Source organism: Mauremys reevesii, linkage group 1 (assembly GCF_016161935.1).
Source record: "Mauremys reevesii isolate NIE-2019 linkage group 1, ASM1616193v1, whole genome shotgun sequence".
Classification (NCBI taxonomy): domain Eukaryota; kingdom Metazoa; phylum Chordata; order Testudines; family Geoemydidae; genus Mauremys; species Mauremys reevesii.
Genome location: NC_052623.1, coordinates 170,919,243 through 170,929,734, shown reverse-complemented (window position 1 = coordinate 170,929,734; position 10,492 = coordinate 170,919,243). Strand labels below are relative to the sequence as shown.

Sequence of the window (10,492 nt, the reverse complement as noted above, 5' to 3'; positions counted from 1 at the left end):
CAGCTTCCCCCGCAGCCAGGTCCTTCTCTCAAGAGAGTGTCTGTTTCACTTCTGGTCCACAGCCCTCTTATAACAGCCAGCTGGGCCCTAATTAAGCCAAACACAGCTGTGGCTGCTTTCCCAATCAGCCTAGCTTTCCCCACTGCAGCTTTATCCTCTTCAGGCAGGAGTGGGGTGACTACCCTGTTACAGGTAGACAGAGGAAAGAGCATGTACCAGTTCTCGATTTTAAATAATCTGTCACTCCCATTCCCACAAAGTAATGAACCCTTTTCTGCCTTCTATAAAGGTCCCTGTCCCCACATTGTCACTGGTAGAAGCTAGCTGTCCTGACCACTTCAGAAAAGTTTTTCTACTGCACTCTTTTGATCAGTAGAGGTGAACATGGGATCCTGTCCCAAGAGCAGCTGCCTGGCCCACCAACCACCTTCGGATGCTGATCAATGTGCGGTCAGAATACACCAACCCCCATGACTTCTCCTGGAGTGGCAGGTACATACATGGAAATTTCAGAGCCTGGAGCAGGTGGGCATTGAGCTGTCTCTGGTTCCAGTGCTGGGAATGCATCAAGCACCTGAGGCTCCTGTACTGGAGATCTGAAGACCCCAACTGATGCTCAGGGAGGACTTGTCTGCTATCAAGGGTTCCCAGTACAGAGCCTGAAGTTGAGGATTGTGAACTGGGATCTGGAGTGATTTTTATTTTGGGGAAAGGTAGTTTGAGTGCAGCAGAATATTCAGAAGGCACTGAAACTACTTTTTGAAAAGAAAATAAATTACCCAAGCAAATGCTTATTGCTGGGAGACGAGAGTGATTGGAGGTGGAAGAGTAACTGGGAACAGGGGAGAGGAATTGGCGAATAAAGTGATGGGGACTAGGGAGAGTGAAAGAGCTAGGGTGGGACACTAGGAAGTGGGACATAGAGGTGATGGGGGCTTGGGAGAATAGGGGCAGGGATCTGCATCAGCCCCACATTTCCCTCCTGTGTGTGCCTCAATCTGCCCTCTACAGCCCATCTCCAGCAGTTTGCCTGCCCCCTCCCCACACACACACCCTGCCTTCACGTGAGCCAGGATCTGGGGGTGGGGGCTTGCCTATATGGGGAGCGTTCAAGCACTTCTCCTTACTCCCCCTTATAAGCTGGGATCTGGAGGTCTCACAGGGGAGGTCTGAGTCCCACTCTGAGCTCCCCTGTGTGTGCCAGGCTCTGGGAGCTCCAGCCCATCTATGGCAATCTGATCCCCCTCACTGCCTCCCATCATGTGACCCAGGTTGTGGGGGCTTGCTTTGCTGGGGCAGGGTCTGAGTCCCTCTCCCTTCCCCAGGATCTGAGGAAGCCCCACTCCTCTGGGTGGGGAGCTTAGAACAGGCATGCTTCTAACATGCACCGAGAACACACTGATGTGACAGGTGAGGAGCTGAGGATGGGTATGCTTGATGCAAATCAGAAACTCTCCAGCACTGGGGAGGAAGGAAAGGAACACCCACTGACATGAATGGAGTGGAATTAACCCATGGAATTAACTTTCACATGGTATTATTGAGGCCAGGATATTAGAGCAGATTATATAAATAGGCATGAGGAATATAAACTCTCATGCTTCAGGCCATAAGCCAACCACTAACTAAGTGTTGCTAAGAAGAAAATTCCTCTTTAGACAAGTTATTCCATAGTTGTCCTGCAAGAGGCTGGCAGTGTTTGCCTGAAAAACTCCACCATCAGCAGGTGCTGGTGTTGGTACTGGTGGAAAAGGGGATGTTGGGTACTGTTGTTTCACTGAGGCAGGATACTGTAGCCCCTATGGACATAAGGGAGGTGTAGGGTTGCCAGGCATCCAGTTTTCGACCAGAACACCGGTTGTAAAGGGACTCATGTAGGTCTGGTCACACCAAGCTGTTAAAAGTCCAGTTGGCAGCGCAACGGTGCTAAGGCAGGCTCCCTGCCTCCCCTTGCTCCACACGGCTCCTGGAAGTGGACGGCATGTCTCTTTGGCTCCTAGGCGCAGGGGTAGCCAGGGAAGCTCCACGTGCCACCCCTGCTCCAAGCACCACTGGCTGGGAACCATGGCCAATGGGAGCTGTGGGGGCAGGGCCTGCAGGTACAGGCAGTGTGCACAACCGCCTGGCCACACCTCCGCCTAGGGGCCGCAGGGACATGCCAGCCACTTCCGGGGGCCACATAAGGTAAGCGCTGTCTGGAGCCCACATCCAGAGCCCACATCCGCACCGCAACCATCTGTCCCAGACCTGAGCCCCTGCCCGCACACAAACTCCCTCCCAGAGCCTGCACCCTACACCCTCTCCTGCACCCCAAACTCCTCATCCCCAGCCCAGAACCCCCTCCTGCACCTCTCACCCGTGGCCCCACCCCAGAGTCCACATCTCCAGCTGGAGCCCTCACCCCTGCACCCTAACCCCCTATGCCCCAGCCCATAGCCCCCTCCCACACTCTGAACCCCTAATTTCTGGCCCCAACCCTGAGCCTGTACAACCCCTGAAGTCCCCTCCCACACTCCAAACCCTCAGCACCCCCCCCAGCTAAAGTCCCCTCCTGCACCCCACATTCCTCATCCCCAGCCCTACCCCATAGCTCACACTCCCAGCCGGGCAGGGGCAGGGCCTCAGGGAAGGGAGGGCAGGGATGGGGCAAGGGTGTATAATGAGTACAATGCTGAGTACACACATGCACACGTATCTGGGCAGAACTTTCTGATGTGTTGGAGATGGCTCACCATGAAAATGAATGACAATCCTTTTGGGTCCTGTGGAGCAGATCTGGTGAATGTTGGTATTGCCACAGTATACCAATAAAGTGGACAGTCGCTTCTGGTCCAAGAGAACCAGAATGGTGTGGTGGGATCATATTGTTCTGGAAAGCTGGGATGACCAGCAGTGGCTTCAGAATGACAAAACAGACCTTCATGGAACTGTGTAATGAGCCTGCACTACACCTTGCACCATACCGCCAGAACTTGATTCAGGGAAGCCATATTGGGGTAGAAACAGGTGGCTATTGCCCTGTGGAAGCTGGCAACATCACACAGCTATCGGTCAATTGCAAACCACTTCAGGGTTGGAAAGTCCATTGTTGGGGTCATGGTTGTGTAGGTTTGCATGGCAATTAACACTGATCTATCAACAGGTGGGTGCCGTCAGCAAAGTTCCAGAAATAATAGCTGGATTTAAGAGGATGAGTTTACCAAACTGGGACATTGATGGCACCCACATCCCAATATTTGCCCACCAAAAGCGGTGAGTGAGTATGAGAACCAAAAAAGGTTACTATTCACTTGTTCTTCAAGGGTCTGTGATCCACACAGGCAGTTTCATTAATACCAAGGTGGAAAACACTGCAAAAGTTCATGACACCAGGCTCCTGAGGAGATCTGGATTGTACTTTAAGGGAGGAGAAAGGACTTTATTCCCAAGAAATGATGTGTTTCTCTATGACAGGGGTCGGAAACCTCTAGCACCCGGCTCACCAGGGTAAGCACCCTGGTGGGTCGTACCAGTTTGTTTACCTGCCGCCTCCGCAGGTTCGGCCGATCGTGGCTCCCACTGGCCGCGGTTCGCCGCTCTGGGCCAATGGGGGTGGTGGGAAGCCGCGGCCAGCACATCCCTCGGCCCGCGCCACTGTCTGTGCCAAGTTATTTTGGGGGACACCACATACCCACTCCTAACTTGTCTCATGAAAATATAGCCCATCAATGACCCTGGAAAAAGGGAAGTCAGTTAAAAATTCAGTAGCTGGAGAATGATCATAGATTTCAGCCTATCAAACGTGCAATCTTGTTGGTGCTGCCTACACACCCATCTGGATGCCAATGTGGCCAACACTATTTGCATAATTGTCACACTATATTCTCGCCTGGCATCCAGAGTTTCCATGCAATTTTATCAGCATTGTGCTGCTCGAGGTGTTGTCTTCTCCGATGAAATGTAAAACCAACATCTTGATTACTTGTGACTTAAAAATCCCATGCCAATTTTTCCAAGTAGTAGTAGGGTTATTCCCAGGGTTTTTGCCTAAATCCAATTCAAGCAATTATATTCTACTTACCTAAACATTTCCCTTTATGTTCAGTTGGTTATGGTATTATTCATGTTCTCTCCTGAAGTATTGCATACTGCTTCTCTAGACTATTTAAAAGTCTCTTGCCTTCTCTTCTGAGGTGGCTGCATTTCAATGATGGATGATATGATATCTTGCATATCATAGTTTCTAAAGTTTAGAATGTACTTCAGGATCTTTGCAGGAAAGGTACTAAACAAGCATCAGTCATTTTTATTCCTAAGTGCTTCATCTCTGAAATGTCACAAGCTTCTGCAAATTCCACTTTTGAAACACTAATCAGACAAGTATGACTTTCAAAAGTGCCACTTTCAGAAATGAAAAAAACTTGGCCATCAAATATTTCTCACTGTAAGTACTTTAAAACATTTTCAAAACTGGGTTCCTACAGTCAGGATCCTAAATCCACAGTTATACTCCTGAATAAATCCATAGTTATACTCCTGTATAAAAATGGCCTTGTTTTCAAATGTTCTATGTACTTGCACCTTCCACCAGATGTATTTCACTGGTGAGGGAAATGATACTGTTACAAATAGTTTATAATATCTGGGCTCATCAAGTTTGGAACTATGTGATTAATTGCTCTTGTGCCACAGAGCACTGAAGCAATATCACAACATGACAGCAAACGTTCTTATCAGTCTGTGGGGGAGTGAGGAAGGGTAAAGGAAAGTATCAATCTATCAGCCAGCCTTTCATGTTGGAATAGAGGGGGAATTCACCTCTTTCTCCTCCTCTCCTGGCTGTAACTTGGAAGTGGTTCCACTCTTACATGCTGAGACAATCCCAGTGGCTCCGTTCCATCCCATGCACAGGGAGGAAAATCTCCGCTATTTCAACACAGGTGGTCTGTTTGCTCAGACTTCCAGTGAATTGATTTGCCAAATCCAAGTGGAGGAGTGGAGCGCCACTCAGATGTGCACAATTTCTGAGAGCCTCATGAAGACCTGTAAAGGGCCACAGGCAGCTAAAGTGTCGTGGATTAAGTATCAGTAGATTAGATGAATTGCACTGAGCTCCAACGAGGATGGGCCATAGAGCTTATTCAGTGCAAACAGGCGAGTTATGGTTTCTGTCAAAAAAAATTTAATCTCAATAAAGCCTAGTTTAATAACATGGCAAAGATACCATTCAAATAGGAATATTATTAACTTTCAATAATTTCTAGAAATTGAAATAGGATCTGTTTTGGCAAAAACATTACAGTCTTCTACCAAGAAAAACATTTTATGCAGTTATGTAAGCAATAAAAATAAATGTTTTATAAAATTTATCCTGAAGGACTTAGAAAGTATTAAAAAAAAAAAATAATTAACCAGAGTTCTTGACATGTACAGCAGCCAAAAATAACATCTAGTACAGCTGAAGATGGTGAGGTCATTTCTTGTATTGCACTCCAAACACTGACCACCTGCAGAGATGCAAAAATATTCAAAAGTATCTATTTCCCAAATATAGACAGACTGAAAAATTCTCAGTCTCTTACATGATTTTATATTGCCAAAGTAATGGAATTCAATACACATTTAATGTGCATTACAAGTAGTTGTTCCTATAGTGCAAAATTTCCCCATGCATTTATTAAGCTGATACTGTCTCCCCCTGAACAAAAGTACCCTGATGCCAGTCTTCAGTATTCTTTTCCAGCTAATCTAAATGGTAACATTGGCATCGCCACTTTAAGTCAAAGTTTTGCTCTTACAAAAAGAGATACCGAGTCTCTGCTGTACCACAAACAATCATACAAACATAAAACGAACTTTATTCTTAGATAATATTTGATGGGGATGCAGCAAATGTCTAATTTTAGCATTGTACTGAATATCAGATAATTTAATGTTTATCCAAAACTGAAACAAAGGCCAATAGTGGATATCACAATAAATATAATAGTCACATGTTTTAAATGAGTCATGAACCAAAAGTCATTACTTCATAAATTGCCCAACAAAACTAATTTAATCTTCTTTAGGTATAGGAGTCGTCCTCTATATCGCAGGGCGACTGGCTGATTAGCTACTGGAAACACTTATATGAAATTATTGGTTGGTTCTAAACCCACAAGGATACAACAGATATACAATTTTACACTTGTATTTTCCATCTGAGGATCTCAGTGTACTTTATAAACATGAATTAAGCCTCAAAACACAGACTGAGGGTAAGTAATAGTATACCCATTTTAAAGATGAGTTAAGTGACTTGTCCTAGGTTCCACAATATTAAGGGTCAGAACCAGAAACACAACCTGTGAGTGAAGACCCAAAGGTCCCTCCTTTAATCTTTCTAGATATTAAAGTCAACAGAGGTACAACTAGTGATGAATCTTGCCCAGTGAAAACTGTCATTTATTGTTTGATGCAAACTACTTTACTTTGAAAATAATTTGAAAGATAAGATGTTTTATGCAGTAAAAGGAAACTAAGTATTTTTGCATTCTATACAATTTCTTCTCACATTGGTTGATAGTTTAACTCCACCTATGGTCAATGGGAAGCTTGTCAGCATTGATACTTTCAAACAGCACAATAAGAAATAAAAACTAAAATCCTGTAGTCACCTCCCTTTTCATATTTAGTCCTATTCGTTACCTCTTCAGATCATGTGTATCACCTTTTTCCTCTCTTTAATCTAGGCTTTTATATCACTATCTTCCAGGTAGCCGAGCACCTTACAAAATTAAATACAAATATTTCAGAGGAACTAGAGTTCTTTAACTTTCTCCTTACCATTACTGATCAGATTTTCAAATGAACCATCTGACCTGAAACAAATTTTTTTTTTCAGTATGGAGAATGAACTGAAAAATTAGTTGTTTGCTCTACTGGAGCCCGAAATACTATATTCTCTGATTTTTTAACTTGAAGTTTCCCCTCAGTCCTGTACAGACTCATTCCCTTTAAGACTGGCTTCCACTGACTGGAGGCTAGGACTGCTGTCATCTGACAATGGCAAAAAATAAAACAACAATAAAAAAAACACAAAGTCATTTTCTTCTAACACTGAACAAAGAACTTTATTACTTTAATAAAGGTAACAATAGTCACCCTAAATCTGCTATTTTCTCTGCAGAGTTGCTGCCTAGAACCTTCCTCAGCCCCTCTCTTGCCAGGCTTCCCTTCCTGCTATTTTTAAGTTTCCTTGATGCTGGAGATGGTTGTTGTTTGAGAACAGGTGCAGCATTAAAGAATGGAAGAAGTAAAGAGCATGGCAACCAGCTGGTGCCACTTTTGTGATTAACTCTTGGGGATGGAGAGGGAAACAGGTGAGAACTGATGGGTATGTTTAGACTGACTCTTCCTCAAATACCCATCCAAGACCCAATTATTTAAATTCAAATGTATTTGGCCGAACCTGAATATAAGAATTTAAGCCGAATACTCACTGGCAGTAGAAATCTTGTACAATTCTAATATCACGGTTGTAATTTTCCTAACTCCATAGTCTGTTGTTTTGAAATATTTATTAGTACAGACACCAGAAGCAACATTCCACATCTCTAATCACTTTCTGAAAACAAAGCTGCCATTTTCCATAAACTGGAGATCACTTTGCTGCCCAGTCTCACAGCACAGGCTATATCCAAAAAGCATGAAAAAACATTCCTTTGTAAAAGGGCTGGACAAAGCTCAAATTGGCTAGCAGGATCCACTGCTGGAGCTTAAGATTTCCTGGCCACCTAAATGCAAGATATAGCACTGGAACTGGTCTGGATTTGTTTACAATATTGCTGTATTACACACAGTAGTGTACTCTGTGTATTGTTTTAATGTATTTCTGTAACTCAATGGTTTCTGTATAAATAATATATGCTAATGTAAATCTCACTGATTCACACACACAGTATACTGATGTTCAAATCCAGGCACTGGTTTGCACATAAATTGTGGTGTTTATGTGAGGGGAAAAGCCAGGATACAAAGCAATTTCTTTTGATTCACACACATTGATTAGTGATTGAATGATCTGTCTCACACCCAGGAAGGTATGGTGTGGTCCTAGTGCTGGAAATACCAAGGCAGAACTAACGACCCATGAGTCTGTGACTGGATGGAGGAACAATTTCAAAGAAGCATGAGTTACAGTTTTATGGAGACACAAGAAACAATGTCAGAGAGACAAGAAGATCAGAGGGCCCGGAATCAGTTGAAGACCAAGAAAAGTAGGAAAAACATCCCTGATAGGAATGTTTCAGGAACACAACTGATCCAAGAATTTTAAATAGCAAGGGAGAACAACAGAGACAGGAAGTAATGACAGGATCTTCAGAGGTCGCATTAAGAAATCTTCATCCTGAATTCTTGGGTACCAAGTACTTGCTCTGACACTAAAAAATATTAACAAAATCTAATACTGTTTTTGACAGGGGAGGATTGAGACAAAAGGAATCAAAAGTCATGTCTCCTACAATGCAACAGAATTTTGTGTTCTAATCTACTTTATTTTTCAATAAAGCCCTACATCGTCACGGAATTCAGATTTTATATCTGTCCATCCAATGATCTGGAGGATGGCGTGGATTGCACCCGCAGCAAGTTTGCAGATGACACTAAACTGGGAGGAGTGGTAGATATGCTGCAGGGTAGGGATAGGATACAGAGGGACCTAGACAAATTAGAGGTTTGGGCCAAAAGAAATCTGATGAGGTTCAACAAGGACAAGTGCAGAGTCCTGCACTTAGGACAGAAGAATCCCATGCACTGCTACAGACTAGGGACCGAATGGCTAGGCAGCAGTTCTGCAGAAAAGGACCTAGGGATTACAGTTGATGAAAAGGTGGCTATGAGTCAACAGTGTGCCCTTGTTGCCAAGAAGGCTAACAGCATTTTGAGCTGTATAAGTAGGGACATTGCCAGCAGATCAATGTGATCATTCCCCTCTATTCGACATTGGTGAGGCCTCATCTGGAATACTGTGTCCAGTTTTGGGCCCCACACTACAAGAAGGATGTGGAAAAATTGGAAAGAGTCCAGCAGAGGGCAACAAAATGATTAGAGGCTGGAGAACATGACTTATGAGGGGAGGCTGAAGGAACTGGGATTGTTTAGTCTGCAGAAGAGAAGAATGAGGGGGGATTTGATAGCTGCTTTCAACTACCTGAAAGGGGGTTGCAAAGAGGCTGGATCTAGACTGTTCTCAGTGGTACCAGATGACAGAACAAGGAGTAATGGTCTCAAGTTGCAGTGGGGGAAGTTTAGGTTGGATATTAGGAAAAGCTTTGTCACTATGAGGGTGGTGAAGCACTGGAATGGGTTACCTAGGGAGGTGGTGGAATCCTTCCTACCAACGTGATATATGCCATCATGTGCCAGCAATGCCCCTCTGCCATGTACATTGGCCAAACTGGACAGTCTCTATGCAAAAGAATAAGTGGACACAAATCTGACATCTGGAATCATAACATTCAAAAACCAGTGGTATAACACTCTCTAACCACTCAGTGACAGACTTGAAGGTGGCAATTTTGTAACAAAAAAACTTCAAAAACAGACTCCAGAGAGACTGCTGAACTCAAATTAATATGCAAATTAGATACAATTAACTTAGGTTTAAATAGAGACTGGGAATGGTTGGGGTCATTACACTAATTGAATCTATTTCTCTATGTTAAGTTCTCCTCAAACCTTCTATGGGCCATCCCACTTATCACTTCAAAAGTTTTTTTTTTCTCCTGCTGATGATAGCTCATCTCAATTGATTAGACTCTTCCTGTTGGTATGCATCCTGCCACCTTTTCATGTTCTCTGTCTGTATAAATATCCCCTGTGTGTTCCATTCTGTGCATCCGAAGAAGTGAGCTGCAGCTCACGAAAGCTCGTGCTGAAATAAATTTGTTAGGCTCTAAGGTGCCACACGCACTCCTCTCCTTCCTTAGAGGTTTTTACGGTCAGGCCTGACTAAGCCCTGGCTGGGATGATTTGGTTGGGGATTGGTCCTGCTTTGAGCAAGGGGTGGGACTAGATGACCCCCCTGAGGTCCCTTCCGACCCTGATATGCTGTGAGAGGCGAGCGGCACAGGGCAGCACAGACGAGGGGCGGGGGCGGGGCAGTTTTCACAGGTGAGGGGCGGGGGGGCAGAGCAGGGGACGGGCAGCTGGAGAAGATTTTGCCCCGACATTCAGCACTTGCGCCCTGACCGCCCGTGACCCGCCCGGCCTCTGGGGCAGCTCCCAGGGTAACGCGCCGCCCGCGGGCACCGAGCCCGGGCGTTCCAACAGAGCAAGGCGGGATCCATTGCTCTGCGCTCGCCCCTAAGGAACCTCAGTCGACCGCCGATTTGCCGGATCCTGGAGGACGAGAGGCGGGGCCGAGGCTCATCCTCGCGACAGTAGCGACGGCAGCGGCAGCTACGCGCGTGCGCAGCAGTCTGCGTGGGCGTGTCCCCCTCGCGACAGCGTGAGTCGCGGAGGGGGGCTC

At 45.3% G+C, this 10,492-nt stretch overlaps 1 long non-coding RNA gene across 1 annotated transcript; it reads left to right on the top strand.

Moving 5' to 3' along the window:
* The first annotated feature begins 295 nt into the window (after positions 1 to 295).
* Positions 296 to 8,389, top strand: LOC120395527. The gene is made up of 3 exons (XR_005592677.1): positions 296 to 492; positions 3,143 to 3,252; positions 8,057 to 8,389. It is a non-coding gene; the product is annotated as an uncharacterized LOC120395527 (long non-coding RNA).
* The last annotated feature ends 2,103 nt before the right edge of the window (positions 8,390 to 10,492 follow it).